General features: G+C 40.5%; 1 protein-coding gene across 1 annotated transcript in view; it reads left to right on the top strand.

The window, feature by feature from the left end:
* RNF150 (ring finger protein 150) overlaps window positions 1-16,117 on the top strand; it is a 257,044-nt gene that overhangs the window by 106,458 nt on the left and 134,469 nt on the right. The gene's annotated exons all lie outside the window — the stretch shown is intronic.

Below are 16,117 nucleotides of genomic sequence, written 5' to 3'. Positions count from 1 at the left end.
GCGTGGCCCGCCCCGCTGCACTCCCGTGGCTGTACTACTGCGCAGGCACAGAACGCTCCCAGCTTTTGGAGCGAAACGGGAGCATGCTTGGCCATTTCTGCATTCGCCAACTGGCCGCGGAGAAGGGGCTGCTAACGGGGTATCTAGGAGGCTTTGGACTGCAAGGAGGGAGCGATCTGCATGGAGGGGGCTGGAGGTATTTTTAACCACTTTACCCCCGCCCGTATGAATTTCTCTGTCCCTTTTTCCATCCTTTAACCCCCAGGGACGGAGAAATCCGTACTTTCCGCGCTCCCGCTCGTAAACACGCTGCCGGCCGCTCGTAAACACGCCGCTGCCCGCTCGCCCGGAGATCAATGAACAGGAAAATCCATTCCCGTTCGTTGATCTAAGCCCCGCAATGATCCGCTGCTCTCCGATAAGCAGCGCGATCATTGTGAAAAAAAAAAACACGTTACCAGCCTCCTTGTACTTCCTCCAAGCCTCCGGAAGGACGCTTGGAGGTCGCATTAAATAAAAGTTACTGATGCCATCTTGTGGCCAAATAGTAAAACTACACCCTAAACATTTTTCACATACAAATGAATTACTTATACACAAAAAATTAACTCATTACCTCCCACACGCCCCATTTTTTTTTTTTTTTGTAATTAAATTTTTTTTTAAAAATTTACAATTAAAAAAAATACATAAATAGTTACCTTAGGGACTGATTTTTTAAAATATTTATGTCAGGAGGGTACAACACTGTTACTTTATAAACTATGGGCTTGTAATTAGGGATGGACGCAAAACTGAAAAAAATGCACCTTTATTTCCAAATAAAATATTGGCGCCAAACATTGTGATAGGGACATAATTTAAACGGTTTTATAACCGGGACAAAAGGGCAAATACATTTCATGGGTTTTAATTACAGTAGCATGCATTATTTAAAAACTATAATGGCCGAAAACTGAAAAATAATTAATTTTTTTCCCACATTTTTACTATTTTCCCATTAAAACACATTTAGAATAAAATAATTCTTGGCATAATGTCCCACCTAAAGAAAGCCTAATTGGTGGCGAAAAAAACAAGATATAGTTCATTTCATTGTGATAAGTAATGATAAAGTTATAGACGAATGAATGGAAGGAGCGCTAAAAGGTGAAAATTGCTCTCGTGCTCAGGGGGTAAAACCCCTCAGTGGTGAAGTGGTTAAAACTTTTCCTCCCCCTCATCTCAGGTACACTTTAAAAGGCATTATATTTATAATGTGAAAATATCACCTAGGACAGTGATCTGCAAACTTGGCTCTCTAGCTGTTAAAGAACTACAAGTCCCACAATGCATTTGCCTTTATGAATAATGACTGTGGCTGTCAGACTCCTGCAATGCATTGTGGGACTTGTGAGCCAAGTTTGCAGATCACTGACCTAGGAGAAAACCTAGGAGAAAAAGTGAATTGGATTGGGCTAATGATTAGAGCAGAATCCATTGTATGTAATGTATTGCATTCTGCTCTACCTATTGGGCCCGATTCACTTTTTTTCCTAAATTTTTTCATAGGAAATAATTTTTCATCTTCTGTTTAAAATAACTTTTCAGCACTCTGCAATTGAAAAAGTATCAAAAAGTAGGTGAAAAAGTACTGTCCAAATTATCCTGAGTATCTTCTTGCTTGCAGGTGGCTTGAAAGCCATTTTATTTATAATGTGAAACTATTCCCTAGGGCCTAGGAGGAAAAAGTAAATTTTGCCCCATTGTGCTGCCCAGGCCCATTCACGCTACAAAGTAGCAAAACGGTAGCGCTTAGCCATTTTTCACAGGTGATTTTACCGCAATTAGGGCGGTAAAAATCACTGGACACCCCCTGCGATTTTTTAAGCACTTTACCGCAATTGCTCGAGAGTCACGGCAAAAAATGCTGCATGCAACGCGTTTGCCGCTAATCACGGAAATGCCCGCGATCACGGTAGTGAGATCACTGCCATATAGTTACCAGTGCACTAGTGCTTTAAAAAACGCTAACACTTTGGCGATTAGCAGGAATCCCCCGCTAATCGCCGTAGTGTGAATAGGCCCTTAGACTTTATACAGAAAATTCTGCATAACGCGGTACATGCATACACTCCCCTGTCTTTCAAAACTCTAGTTTAGGATCAAGTTTAAATGCAAAACACAAGTAAACATTTTAAAGGGAATTCTGCCATTGTGAAAACGAATCTCATTGTACTTAGTTTGGATTTCTGAAGGGGGTAGTTTTGATATCATCTATAACAATTTTGACAAAAAGTTTGCTTTGATGTGTAGTTGTTAACTCTTCTCTACGTAGTTACCATGCAGATTTACACAGTTTTCCCAGCATTTCTTGACACACCAAATACCATTGCTGTAGAAGTCTGCAGGTTTCACCTTAAACCGTTCTTTATTTATTTAAATGTACCTTTTAAAAAAATATGTATGCCAGTTTTAAAATAAAATTTCCATTTTTAAGTATAACAATATTCAGATTACCCATTTTTACGTTTATGATCCTGGTTTCAGGATTAGATATGCTTCTAATAACTATATATTGGTTTGTTACCTCACCCGTCCAGTGATTTTTAGCCTAGGCTATGGTGTCATGCAGCCTTCTGCCCCTGAGCACTCTTGGAGATCAACTGACATCCCTGCTCAGGTAAAAAGAAATGTGATTCACCATGCCAGCAGTAAAAATACCAGCATCAGTGGCCTCAATTCACAGAGCATTATCAAACGTTTATCAAACACTTTATCAAACGTTTCATAATTTTCCTCATGGGTAAAATCTCATTTTAAATTCACTAAGGTGTTATATATTTATCGAATGTTTTACCGATAAAACGTTCAACAAATATATAACACCTTAGTGAATTCAAAATGAGATTTTACCCATGAGGTAAATTTTCAAACGTTTCATAAAGTGTTTGATAAACGTTTGATAATGCTCCGTGAATTGAGGCCATTGATAGTTAAAGTGGTCTGAAACTCAGAATTTCTTCTTTGCTCTAAAAGATTTCTTACAGCCTTAAAGGAGTTATCCGCCTAAAATGAACAAAATAAAGCGCTACTTACCCAGGGCTTCCTCCAGCCCAACATGTCCCTCGCCACAGCTCTGCACGCAGCTGTTTGCCACAGTTCCCTCCCTGTCCCCGGCGATGACGTCAAGCCAACCTCCAGGCCTGCGCGAGCGGCGATGTCAATCGACGCCACGTGGACCGGAGAGGACTGCACAGTCCTGGAGGTTGGCCTGACGTCATCGCCGGGGACCGGGAGGGAGCTGCAGCGAACAGCTGCGTGCAGAACAGCGGCGAGGGACATGCTGGGAGCTTGGGGCTGGAGGAAGCCACGGGTAAGTAGCACTTATTTTGTTCAGTTTAGGCTGATAACTCCTTTAAACCTACTACCACTGAAAAAAATTGTAGCAGAAAAGCATTCAAACAGTTAAACACAGCACATTGTCTGGCAGTGGAAAGCCCCAATAGCTTATGATCTGCATCCTGAAAGAAGATAACATTATCTTTTGTGTACATTCCTCAGTTGTTACATTCTTAGCTGCACTGAAAACAAGTTCTCTCTGCTTCAAACTGCCAAAAGCCCGAAACAGGCTATCTACATGTGGGGTTGGTGTGGCTGTGTAATATTTAAAGCTATAGACTTGCTATACACCAGCGGTTTTGGATGCTTGCCTTGCTTACAAGGGCGAAAAGGGATAATTTGCATATTCAGTAGTGGTGCATTGTGGGTAACCACAAATGTTCACTTATAGCTGAATTATTGCAAATTCCCTTCTGTTTTAAGAAGGCAAATTTCACCAAGCATTGCTTATTAGTAGGAGGGCTTTTTGGTCTCTTTTATCCCCCTTTACATCCATAGTGGTTTGGGCCACCCTGAGCTGCTTGGTTACTCCGTTGCACACAGTTCAGAAGAGCAGACTAGAAGATTTTAATATATAATAAAAAAGCAGCTTGAATACAATGCAATGGCAGTTTTCAGAGCAGATAAGCTGTACTTTTTTCTTGTAAATTGTAAATGGACAATATGACTTGTGCACAAAAGCAAATATAACTGCACGGGTAATAAAAAGTAGGAAAACACATTTTTGTTGACTGTTATGTTAGAGTTTCAGACCACTTTAAGAATGTAAATCACAATGAGGTTTTATTTTACAATAGGAAAACATTAAAAATGTAATAAAAAAATAAACAATTGTATTCATTAAGTTATATTTAGTAAATGTCCTCTTTAAAGAGACACTGAAGCGCAAAAAAATATATGATATAATGAATTGGTTGTGTACTATGAATAATTACTAGAAGATTAGCAGCAAAGAAAATATTCTCATATTTTTATTTTCAGGTATATAGTGTGTTTTCTAACATTGCATCATTCTCTAATATGTGCAGATTACACAACACTCAGCATTCAAAATGATTCTTTCAGAGCAGTCTGTGAACTAATGACCTCTCCTCTGGCAGAGAAAAAGTAAATAGTTAACTAACAGTTGAGATAATAAAAGTCAGAAAACAGCCCTCTCCACGACTTTGAAAGTCATAAGCCCCATCTACACGATACGATTCTTTGTACGATTCGATTACGATTCTATTTACGATCCGATTAAATCCGACATGTCCGATTGGGATTCGATTCGATTCAATTCGATTTGCCATTGTTTTGCAATGGCAAATCAAATTGAATCGAATCGAATCCTGATCGGACATGTTGGATTTAATCGGATCGTAAATAGAATCGTAATCAAATCGTATAAAGAATCGTATCGTGTAGATGGGGCTATAGAGATGAATGGCTTTTTTGCATAGAGATAACAACTGGAGTTTCTTAACTCTTCCTGTACTGGAAACAATTAGACTGATGTATATGATCTAAATGTTTTATTTCTTAGCTCTACTACACATACAAATTATAATATCATCATTTTTTTTTTCGCTTCAATGTCTCTTTAAGTACCCAAACTGCGGCTTCAATGCAAACCTTACACTTTCCCTCGTGTAGTTTTATCACTGCCTTGTTTTGCATACCTAATTAAAGCGAGCCATGCACTACAATCATGGCTGAAAGTGTGGGCAGTGACACAAATGTGGTGTTTTGCAGAATCAGCAGCTTCAGGTTTTGTGGTGACAGTTCACATTGCTTCTAGATTAGATTATCATGCAGAGTGGTCAGATATTCATTCAAAACTGTAATTTCATAGAAAGTCAACTTAATTACTGAAACCCATTCTCAGTGTATTTTGTCCCTGACACAAAATGATCAGCTAACTTCATTTCAGTAAAGTCACATCATCTGCACAGGTGAAGGTATGAAAGAGTACATCTGAAATCGCTCTATCCTTCTGATTGGGTCATGAGGGCAGTCTGATTGCGATAAAAGAATAACAGATGTGCTTGAAATCATTGTCTTCTTGCTTTAGCAGTGGTTACCTCCAAATAAATGTGTGCAGCCATGATTGCTTTGCATCAAAATGGCCTCTCATAAAAGGAAATTGCTGCTGAGAATATTGCATCTGAAAGAACCATTTATCAGATCATCAAGAACTTCAAGGTAAGAATTTCAACTGAAGTCAAGAAAGCTTAAAAACATCTAAGAGTGTCTCCTTCTGAGGAGTCAGCTGCCATATTGCCTCCAGTGCAGAGCTTGATCAGTATTGGCAGCAGGTGGGTGTGGTTGCCTCTGCACACACAATGAGGGAATGCAAGGTAGAGGTACAGAAGCGCTGGCACTGCAGTCAATGCACTCTTGAAAAGGTGGGAGCGCACACACAATGAGGGGAAGACTTTTGGACTACAGTTTTGTGTGAAGAAAGGCATCAAATAAGCCATTTCTTTCCTAGGAGAACATAAAGGAACACAGTTCTACAAACATACAAAGATTGGACAGCATTCTCTCTAAATAATCCAATTTCTGACGATAATCTCATGTCATGTTAACAGTGAAGCATGTTGAGGCAATTCATGTACGTGGTTGTTCCTCATCTAATGGAGAAGGGCTCACTCCCAATTATGCCTAAGAACTCTGCCATAACGAAAGAATAGTACAACATCCTCCAAGAGCAACTACTTCCAACAATTCAGGCACAATTTCGGGATGACCTGTGTATTTTTCAATGTAACGGAACACAACACGAAATAGCTCAAATTCAGATCCTGTGGTTAGTTCTTGAAAATGGATGGATGAGAAGAAGCCTACACATTGTGATCAACTCCAAACACAAATAAGGCAAAAATGGATCCCTATCAGCCACTAACTGGCACAGAAGCTGATATCCAACATGCCAAAGCAAACAAGAAGAGTCAACACTGTAAAAACTGACTGCATAAATGGGATGTATTTGTCAATAGCATATGAAGCTTGTGAATGTTTGTAGTGTGTTCAGTTTTACCAATTGAAAAAAAAGTTCTAAAAATGCTAAAGTAGTAAGATCAACAAAACACATCTGTGTCACCGCAAAAACTTTTGACCAGTAGTGTTAGAGATGAGGGAAAATACCCATATTTCCCCAAAATAGATCATTAACCTGCATTACCATCATGCTGCTAGGCTTCCCATTGTTCCAAACAATTAGACTAAATGGATTCCTTGGTGCCATGTTCAAACGCAAATGTAAAAATGATGCACTGATATACAGTATAGATGTTAGTAACATTTTCTTGGCATAGTCCAGGATTAACCAGCAGACTTTGGCTCTCTGTCTTGGTAAACGGTGGAATTGGTAATATTCACGCATGGCTGCTCACCATCGCTTATTGCAGAATTAGTGATTCAGGCCCATGATGTGATGAAGCCATAAGATGACCTTCTCATCTACAACCAGCCATTTCTTCAAAAAGGGTCAGAATAGATAACTTGGATATTTCTTGCATGACAACTTTACTTAGCATTAGCAAAATCATTATTATTAGAAAGTCTGTCTTAATAATTGTCCAGAGATTACTTCTTTAATGTGTTACAATTGGAGCTTCTTTGGAGATAATACAGATGAGCTGTCAACTAACGAATAGTCACATTCAATCATGTTGTTCTAGTACGAATTACACTAAGAAGGAACACAGTAAAGAAAGAACCAAAAAATGAGACTTGATTATACTGGCTATTGCATGCCTTAAAGGGACGCTGACATTTCTTCAGGGCAATATGTATACCTGCTATAATTTGTCTTGTTGGCTCCGCCTCTTGTTTTCACATTACTATGGAAGTACAGGCTTTAGGATTTATACTCAGTCCTGCTCACACTCCCATGCGGCACTATTGATGCTTTGGGGGAAATGATGAAGCCTGGCAGTCACAGTTGTTCTCTTTGCACACAGGCAAAGTGGGTTCCACAAAGTGGAATTAAACCCAATTGAATTGCTTCTTTTGGAAAGGGCAGAACAGACCAAAACCTACTGTGCTCCCCTGGTTGCTAGCCACCTCCAACCAGCTCTTGTTATTTATTCTGGAACATTCCATCCTGTGACCCAGGACAGGAGCCATTGAAAAAAGCTGATCTTTACACTAGCAGGTGCAGAAAGTGAGCACCCAAGATTGCAGGGGTGCGATTTGGACACTTCTGATGCTGAATGATCAGCAGGACAGGCAGGCAACTTGCTACCACTTTAACGCATATACTGTCCTTGTCTTGTAATATATACTGTCTATACTGTCTGTCCTTGTCTTGTAATATCTATACTGTCTGTCCTTGTATCGTATTGTCTGTGTCCGTTAAGCAACTGCCAAATCAGGTTCCTGTTAGTGCAAACTTATTTGGCCAAAATAAAATTGATTTTGATTCTGTTAAATGATCCCTAACCTATCAATCTGTGGCTAACTTTACTTGATCCCAGCGCTTTCTCCTATTCTTACCTGGAAACTCAACCCTGATTATAATTACCGCAAGACCCAGAAATTACCGCTTTCTCTAACCATGTCCTTCTCAGTCCCCAGATTTGATACTTATCTCTCAGCATTTGTACTTCCGATACACTTCAGGTTGGCTTCCTCTTTATCAGGCAATGAATTGCCGGTTTGGCACTGGTGTAATGTCCTACTTGGTAAAATCCCGTGCTACAGATTCTGGGTTCCACATTCTCCTATCATACGTATATTTATTTTCAGGGATGGTCAGTGACATGCTAATAATTTGAGGTTTCTTGTACATTTAATGCAGTTTAGATTTGGGACAATCAGAATCAGCAGGATGTACATCTCTACTTATTTAACTAACTCAACAATGGAAAAACAAGTTTCGTTAACAAATACGATGATGAAATTATGTTTTTGTGCTTTCAGTAAGTGATATCCAAATTTAATCCATATAAATATACATCTTCTTTCTGACAGTTTGTGCATGAAGTGATTGCACATGTAATCAGATGCTAATGTATGTGTTTATAAACAAAGCGGAGGCTTGCGGTTGTTTTTGATTACTTTACCTTGCTGTTTTGCCAGCATGAGAGCATGAACATGGGGAAATGATGATGCCAGTGCGGATTTTCTCTAAGCTGTGCAATGTGCCTCACTGATGGGCCTGCATAGCGGGAGTCTCTCTGACTGCTCACAGCCACACATGGCCTTTGATGTCACCCTCCATGTGCCTGTCTACCGCCTCACTTGCTGCATTACAGAGTAGGCTGCGCTGATTGCACTAAATACCTGCATGATGAAAGATTTCCAAATTACCTGGAGCCTGGACTTGTAATCAGAACGTTATTATTATCATTATTATGCACTAGAATAAGCAACGGTATGTCTCATTCTGCTTACAGAGACGTCAGGGAACAAGTGTTGTTGTGTGTAAATGAACTTACTACGCAAGAAATAAAAGAAACGCTAAAAGTGTCAAAAATTGGATTTAGGCCTGGTGCACATAATAAATCACCAGCACAATAGCTGAGCGCTTTGTGAGTGCTTTTTCCTGTGCTTTCAGAGAACACTCACATAGAGCAACGTTGCATAAGTGCTTTTATGGCGATTTTAAAAATTGCCAGTACTTAAAAAAATGAAACCGCTCACAGTGAGAACAAGCCCTTAGAGTGAGAAGCAGGGGTGCTATTGGTATTAACGGATAAGGAGGCACTCAAATGGCTTTTTATCAGATTTCAGCAATACACAACATGTTTCGGGTTGACCCCTTTCATCAGGTTAAATATATAGGTACATGCTCAGGCACTGGCTACTTCCTGGACCTCCGACTGCCAGTGCTACAAACTGCAATCTTCCTAAGAGATTAGTCTGAGCCCACCATCTTCTAGCCTGAACTGCAATAAGGAAGCAGTTGGAGCTAAATCAACATCCAAACCCACATGCAGTAGCTAGAAACAAACTAACTCAATTTACGTACTTCTGGTCATGTGATCTAAGGTTTAAAGCAGCAGTTTTAGCTGAAGAAACTTCATTGCACACCAAAAGGCACAATCAAAGCTAGTATCTTTGAACCTGTAGAAGGACTATAAAAACACAAAACACAAAGAGATACATATAGTGGGTGGGTTCAGTAGATGAGCTTTAACCAGTGAACTCCAGGAACTGGGGGAAGAAAGAGAAAAAGAACAGGACTGCTAATATAGTGTAGTATTTAAACCAATGGGCAATCCACAATAGAAATACTACTTACAAAACTGGGTTACTAGGCAGGCAGCCACAGTATCAGGCATGTGGAGAAGTCCATCTCCATGCGGTTCTGTAGAGGAAATCTTTTTGGAACTTGTTGGTTGCTCTCCAAAAACAAGAAAAAACCCCTACTGCTCAGTAGATGCCTAAAAACTATAAAGGTTTAAAAATGTTCCTCAGATGAGGAATAGGGTATCAAAAATGTTTATTGGAACACTAAAGAAGACGACACATTTCATGGTTCTGACATGCTTCCTCAGGTCAATAATCAGGCCAATAATCCATTATATTGACCTGAGGAAGCAGGTATACTCTTTTGGGCGCCTCCTCCCACATGTCCCAAAGAGATAAATATAGCCATGACATTCTTGGAGGGAATTCATCCCCCAACCTAGTGCAGTTGCTGCATTTGTTTGTCTGCATTATGGTGTATCTTGTTTAGAGAGCATCATTTTGTGCAATGTAAGTCCTATGCACTATATCAGGTGTATACGTCCACTATAGTCAAGATAGAATGCCTGACTGGCCCACAGTAATATTTGTATTATTTTATAGACAAGGTAAGCAAAATTCTCTATCTTACAAAATAATTTAAAAATAGCCACCAAAATACACAATACATTAAATAATGTGTCTTTGGGATCGCTTTAAATGGCTGTTCACTATGGGTGCATAGATATGCCTGTATGGGTCAGTATAGGGGTTGGGGTTTGTGAGAGACTGTGCCAGATGGGAATGAGTGAAATTATCAAAAAAAAATGTGGAAATAGGTTTTGAGTTGTTTTAAACCAACCACTTAAAGAGTAACTGTCAGGCTGCAAAAGCTAATTTAAACCTCTATTCTCCTGTGTTAAATAGTTTAGAAGGAAGCCAAAAAGGCAATACTTAAGTTAAAAATCTCTCTTCGTTTTGATGTGTGCTTATCAGCAAGGATGTTAGACCCAAGCTCTTAAGAAGGCGAGAGCCGCATACTATACAGCAAAGCATTCTGGGGCCCTCCCCTCGGCTGCTAGTGATAAGTTACAGGGCTCCTGTTACAAAAGCAGCAGCCCACAGCACTGAAAAAACTCCCTGCAGAGTACACTGCAGGAGTCCGCTATTGTTCCTAGCCACATGGCTAATTAATATTCACTGCACAGTAGTGTTTTACATTACCGATCTTTTGTGTGAGTCTAATCATCAGGAAGCAGGCAGGACATGACGACATAATTGGCTTCATAGGAGACAGACAAACATGGAACCTGCCATGAGCTGTCAGGAGCATCATTCTCTGCAAATACTATATAAAGATTCTGTGACATCCAAACGTGGACAGTGAAATGCATATGTAATGTAAGTACAGCCAATGTTTAGCTACTGATATATGTGTTTATTTTCTCTGAGACCCTATACCTAACAGCTCCTCTTTAAAGAGAAACTCCAACCAAGAATTGAACTTTATCCCAATCAGTAGCTGATACCCCCTTTTACATGAGAAATAGAATGATTTTCACAAACAGACCATCAGGGGGCGCTGTGTGACTAATTTTGTGCTGAAACCCCTCCTACAAGAGGCTCTGAATACTGCGGTACTCCTGGCAAACTGCCACAATGTAACAATGTTCACAGACAGGAAATGGCTGTTTACAGCTGTCTAACAGCTAGAAACAGCTAAATAACCTGCCCAAAGTAACAATGTCACCATGTAATAAATGTCAGAATGTGAATCTGGGAGAGGAAAGATTTTACAATGAGCAAACACTGACTAAATCATTTATACATAATTATTGTAAAAATGAAGCACTTTTTTTATTACATTATTTTCACTGGAGTTCCTCTTTAAGCACGTTTTCACACATTTTGGGTAAAGCCATGGGTAAATAGTTAAAGCCCAGTTCCAGGATCTTAGAAAAAATGGCCGGTCCCCAGCCATCATAACTTGATCCAAGAGGCGCCTAGCTTTAGGCTGGTTTCACAGTGGGACTTTAAAGTCCCACGTTACAGCAGCCAGTAACGCAGCCTAAATCTCAGCACTGTAAAATCAATGTGCTGTTCACAGTGCACACATTGCGTTACATAGTAACGCAGCTCGTTTAAACAAAGTGCTGCATGCTGTACGTTATGCTGGGCTAAGCCACGTTAGACTGTTTGCACATGCTCAGTAATGTTGGATGAGGAGGTCTCCCCTCCTCCTCCGTGGCCAGCCACTTTGCTAATTAATATTCACTGCACTGTGGTGACTTGTGGTGGGACTATAGTGTTGTCCGGATCATGAACGAATCATTCATTTGATCCAGATCTTTTTTGTGAGTCGAATCATCCGGATCATCACAATGAAAGATTCGGTTCACAGTGGATGTCTGTCTGGAAGAAACAGGAACATACAGAATGTACAGTGCAGGTAAAGTCCTGTCCTGCTAGTCATTTCACCCAGTCTGCTTCCCTAGTAAAATGATTCAAATGATTCGGTTCAAAGATCCGGATCTTTTCAATGAACTGATTCAAATGATCCGAATCCTTAAAAAGACCTGGACTTCCTATCACTAACCTGGAGCGTCTGCATTGAGAGCTGCATAACGCAGCTCAATCTGACGTCCAACTTCAACACTACCATGTGTTGCGTTAAGGGCACGTTATGCGACCATAACGTCCCCTAAAACGCAACGTCTTGGTGGGAAAGTAGCCTAATACTAGACCTGAATAAGTTATAGGCTCCATTCATGGCCTGATGAGGCGGGACATACCTGCGAAATGCGTTGCACTTTCTGGTGTATGTAAATAAATATTTTGTTGAACATTCTCAACAGTATTTTGTGTCTGCTTGGAGGAGGTAAGTCCACCACTGGCTTCTCTATTTTTAGCGATTTTTACCCTCCTGGCGCCTCTGTCTGCTTGTGCTCCATACTCATGCTAGATGAAACTCGTCCGAGACAGCCGATAACATGGCAACACAACTTGTCACTAGCCCACAGGCTAGTGAAACTCCATCTGTAGAATGTTGGATCCGCACCAGGAGACATCCTTCATACGAGGCTTTAGAGATACAGGATTGCTCAGGGAGCTGGGAACAGCTTTAATGGAAAATAAACAGCAGGCTGCTAGTTTGATGCTAAACATTTGCTTGATAAATCATCCTCAAATATGTTATTTTGTATTTACTGCCTTACAATAAACCATGTCATATATCTTTATTTTCATCAGGCTATATCCCCTGCTGACTGCCTTTTTCCTGATTTCTCAGACTTTGTTTGGTGAAAGCAGAGAATAACCTATATGAGGCAAAATACATTATCACCACTTTGTCATTCTTAATCCCCTCTCTGTCCAGTGAAATCAGTGTAATCCCCAGCAGATTCCCTTCTACTGACAGCTCCTCACCCCCTGCAGTTGAAGGATAATGCCCATAGACAACAGATGGCAGTCTTGATTTGGAAACAGACCTACTGTTCCTTGATGTCTCTCTATCGCATTTCTCTAGTCTCCCCTTTGTAGTGGATATAACCGAGTGTGAGCTTTTTGTTATTACCTTTTTCACCTGTTAAATTTCACTGGCAATGTGCTGCTGAGTAATAAATAGCCATGCACTTAACTAAAGTGGCAATGTAGTTACACCACAATAAATAAGAAAATATGTGTATCGGCATGTACACAAGTTAGTCTGCCCAAAAACTGTATTTAAAAAAGACAGCTTTTATGCAACTTTGAATGATCATTGTCACAAATGTAATGTGCTGTATTATGTAGTCTGTGAAGAATACAAAGGGGAGTATCCTTCTCATTCCATTTTGCTGCTAGAGTAAGCATTACATTAGTATAAAGTGCTAATTAAAGGGAACCTAAACTGAGAAGGATATGGCTTTTTCCTTTTAAAATAATACCAGTTGCCTGACTCTCCTGCTAATCCTGTCTCTAATACATTCAGTCACAGCCCCTGAACAAGCATGCAGATCAGGTGCTCTGACTGACGTCAGACTGGATTAGCTGCATGCTTGTTTCAGGTGTGTGATTCAGCCACTACTGCAGTCAGAGACCAGCAGGACTTCCAAGCAACTGGTATAGTTTAAAAGGAAACATCCATATCCCTCTCAGTTCAGGTTCCCTTTAGGCCTCTTTCCCAGTGGAATGTTGCGTTTGATGCGACGTTAGTCCGTGCCCCTAACGCAACGAATGTTGGTTTTGAAGTTGCACATTATTTTAAACTGCGTTATGTGTCTCTTGGTGCGCCGTTTTTGTTGCATACTGATGGAACGAAAACGGTGCATGCGTCACATTTTTCACAAAAAAAAAAAACATTACTAAGCATGTGCAAACAGTCCAACGCATCTATTAATGCTTATAAAGCACAGCATGCAGCACTTTCTAAATATTGCTACACGTTACACGCAACGTGAGCACTGTGAATGTCGCACATACTTTGTGTTGCTATGCGTTAGTCTGCGTTATTACTTTTTATAACGTGCGACTTTAAATGGAATGTCTAAGCAAAATAAAAAAGGAGTTTCACTTACCTGGGGCTTCTACCAGCCCCATGCAGCCATCCTGTGCCCTCGTAGTCACTCACTGCTGCTCCAGTCCCCCGCTGGCAGCTTGCCGACCTCGGAGGTCGGCGGGCCGCATTGCGTACATTTTTATGCATTCCCTCTAGTGCAGGAACATTAACAGATACATTTTTACGCATTACTGGTTCAATGCGTACATTTTTACGCATTGAACCAGTATTGCGTAAAAAAGTATGTGTTAATGTTCCTGCACTAGTGGGAATGCGCAAAAATGTACGCAATGCGGCCCGCCGACCTCCGAGGTCGGCAAGCTGCCAGCGGGGGACTGGAGCAGCAGTGAGTGACTACGAGGGCGCAGGATGGCTGCATGGGGCTGGTAGAAGCCCCAGGTAAGTGAAACTCATTTTTTTTATCTTGCTTGGACCTTCCCTTTAACGTCACACTGTGAAAGCAGCCTTAAACAAAGCTGTGGCTCTCGCCTCTTTCAGCACAACCAATCCCTCCTCACTGAGGAAAGGAAACTGCTGTTTGGGTTTGCTTTTGGCATGAATTTCCATCTTATGCAGCCCCACATTCAGTTTAATTTTATTGTGCACTCTGAATCTGAGTACAGCAAACTGGCTACTTCTGACAAAGATTCTTGTGGTCCTTATCTCAGGGCTGCTCTGGTGAGAGACGTTTCCTTCTCTGTATAGTGGCTAGATAGTGTACTAGTTAAGGGCGCTGCCTGGAGAAAAGCACGATATTGTTTGACAGTGGTCTGTATCTTGACTTGATTCTTCATTGACTATCTTTTGATTATGCGCATACTTGCAGTCAGTGGTGGCTCATGTAGCTAAAAGTTGATTTGGAAATGGTTTTCTTTGGTGTAGTCTTGAGAACTGAACCTTCCCATTCTAGCCCAACTTTGAAACTTGTCACAGCTCTTATAGCAGGTAACTTGAGCTTTATTATGTAATAACAGATTAAAACCATCTAACACAGCGACACGTTAGGAGGAGGTTCAATCGAGCTTTAACTGTAGCTGTCAATGGCCAAATATGTTTAGTCGAGTAATTTGTATGTTGTGATTTTGGAAAATGCAACAACCAAATGCTGAAATCACACATGATTTTCCATGTTCACACACATTTTTCCAGTGGCTGTTTAGCTGATCATATCTGCAGTAGGCAGCAAGGTTCCCTTAATGCCCTGTACAAGTTTGTGATAAATGTCACCCTATAAGATCATGTCTGAGCTTTTCAGTTGACAGATCCATACACAGTACAGTGTGCCCAGTTTTCAGTCAAGCAATATATTTTGTCCTTCAGCAGCATCAGCAGGAAATAGCAGTAACAATCAGCCATAGTTTTCTAGCATAATCCATGACCAGTCTGCAGACATTGGGGGACAGATACAGACTGAATAGTCAGCCAAATTGATCAAAAATGATTGTTTCAAATTACGACATTGCCAAAGCAGTCCTGCTCCCATGCACTATCATTAGAATGTGCGTGTGTCCTGTTAATAGCGAATGGGAGCAGGATCTCTGTGAGGCAGCCAGGACTGGCTCTGTGTGCAGCAGTCCTGCCAATTATGTCCAGGGAGCTGTCACTGCTGTGCTGCCAACTCCACACTAAAATGTATCGAAGAAGTAGGCCTTATTAGCAACCCATGTTATTTATCAAAGCTACTGAGGGCAGACTGCACAATAAAAAATCTGGGTGTTAAAACTGGCATACAAAGGGTTAATTTCTGGTAGATCGTGTAAAGTGATATTGATCTGCATGTTCTACACCTTTAGATATTAAACAAGACTACTGTAGAAATCTTGACCAGTATTGATCATACTGCAGCCACTGGAGTGCCTGGAGATGGCTTTAATCATTGGTGGTCTTGACCAGCTAACAGTTGAGAAACCTTCATTAAATAATTTAACATTTTATAAACCAAACTTACCAATATTAACAGTAACAGATGCATATTTCATATTTTAAGATTTGTTCCACTTTTCTCAGGCTGCAAAAAGTTACTATGTGTTGTGGCAGTAG

The sequence above is a fragment of the Hyperolius riggenbachi genome, chromosome 1 (genome assembly GCF_040937935.1).
Source record: "Hyperolius riggenbachi isolate aHypRig1 chromosome 1, aHypRig1.pri, whole genome shotgun sequence".
NCBI lineage: Eukaryota > Metazoa > Chordata > Amphibia > Anura > Hyperoliidae > Hyperolius > Hyperolius riggenbachi.
The sequence above is the reverse complement of the archived record's forward strand: the minus strand, read 5'-3'. Positions and strand labels throughout refer to the sequence as shown.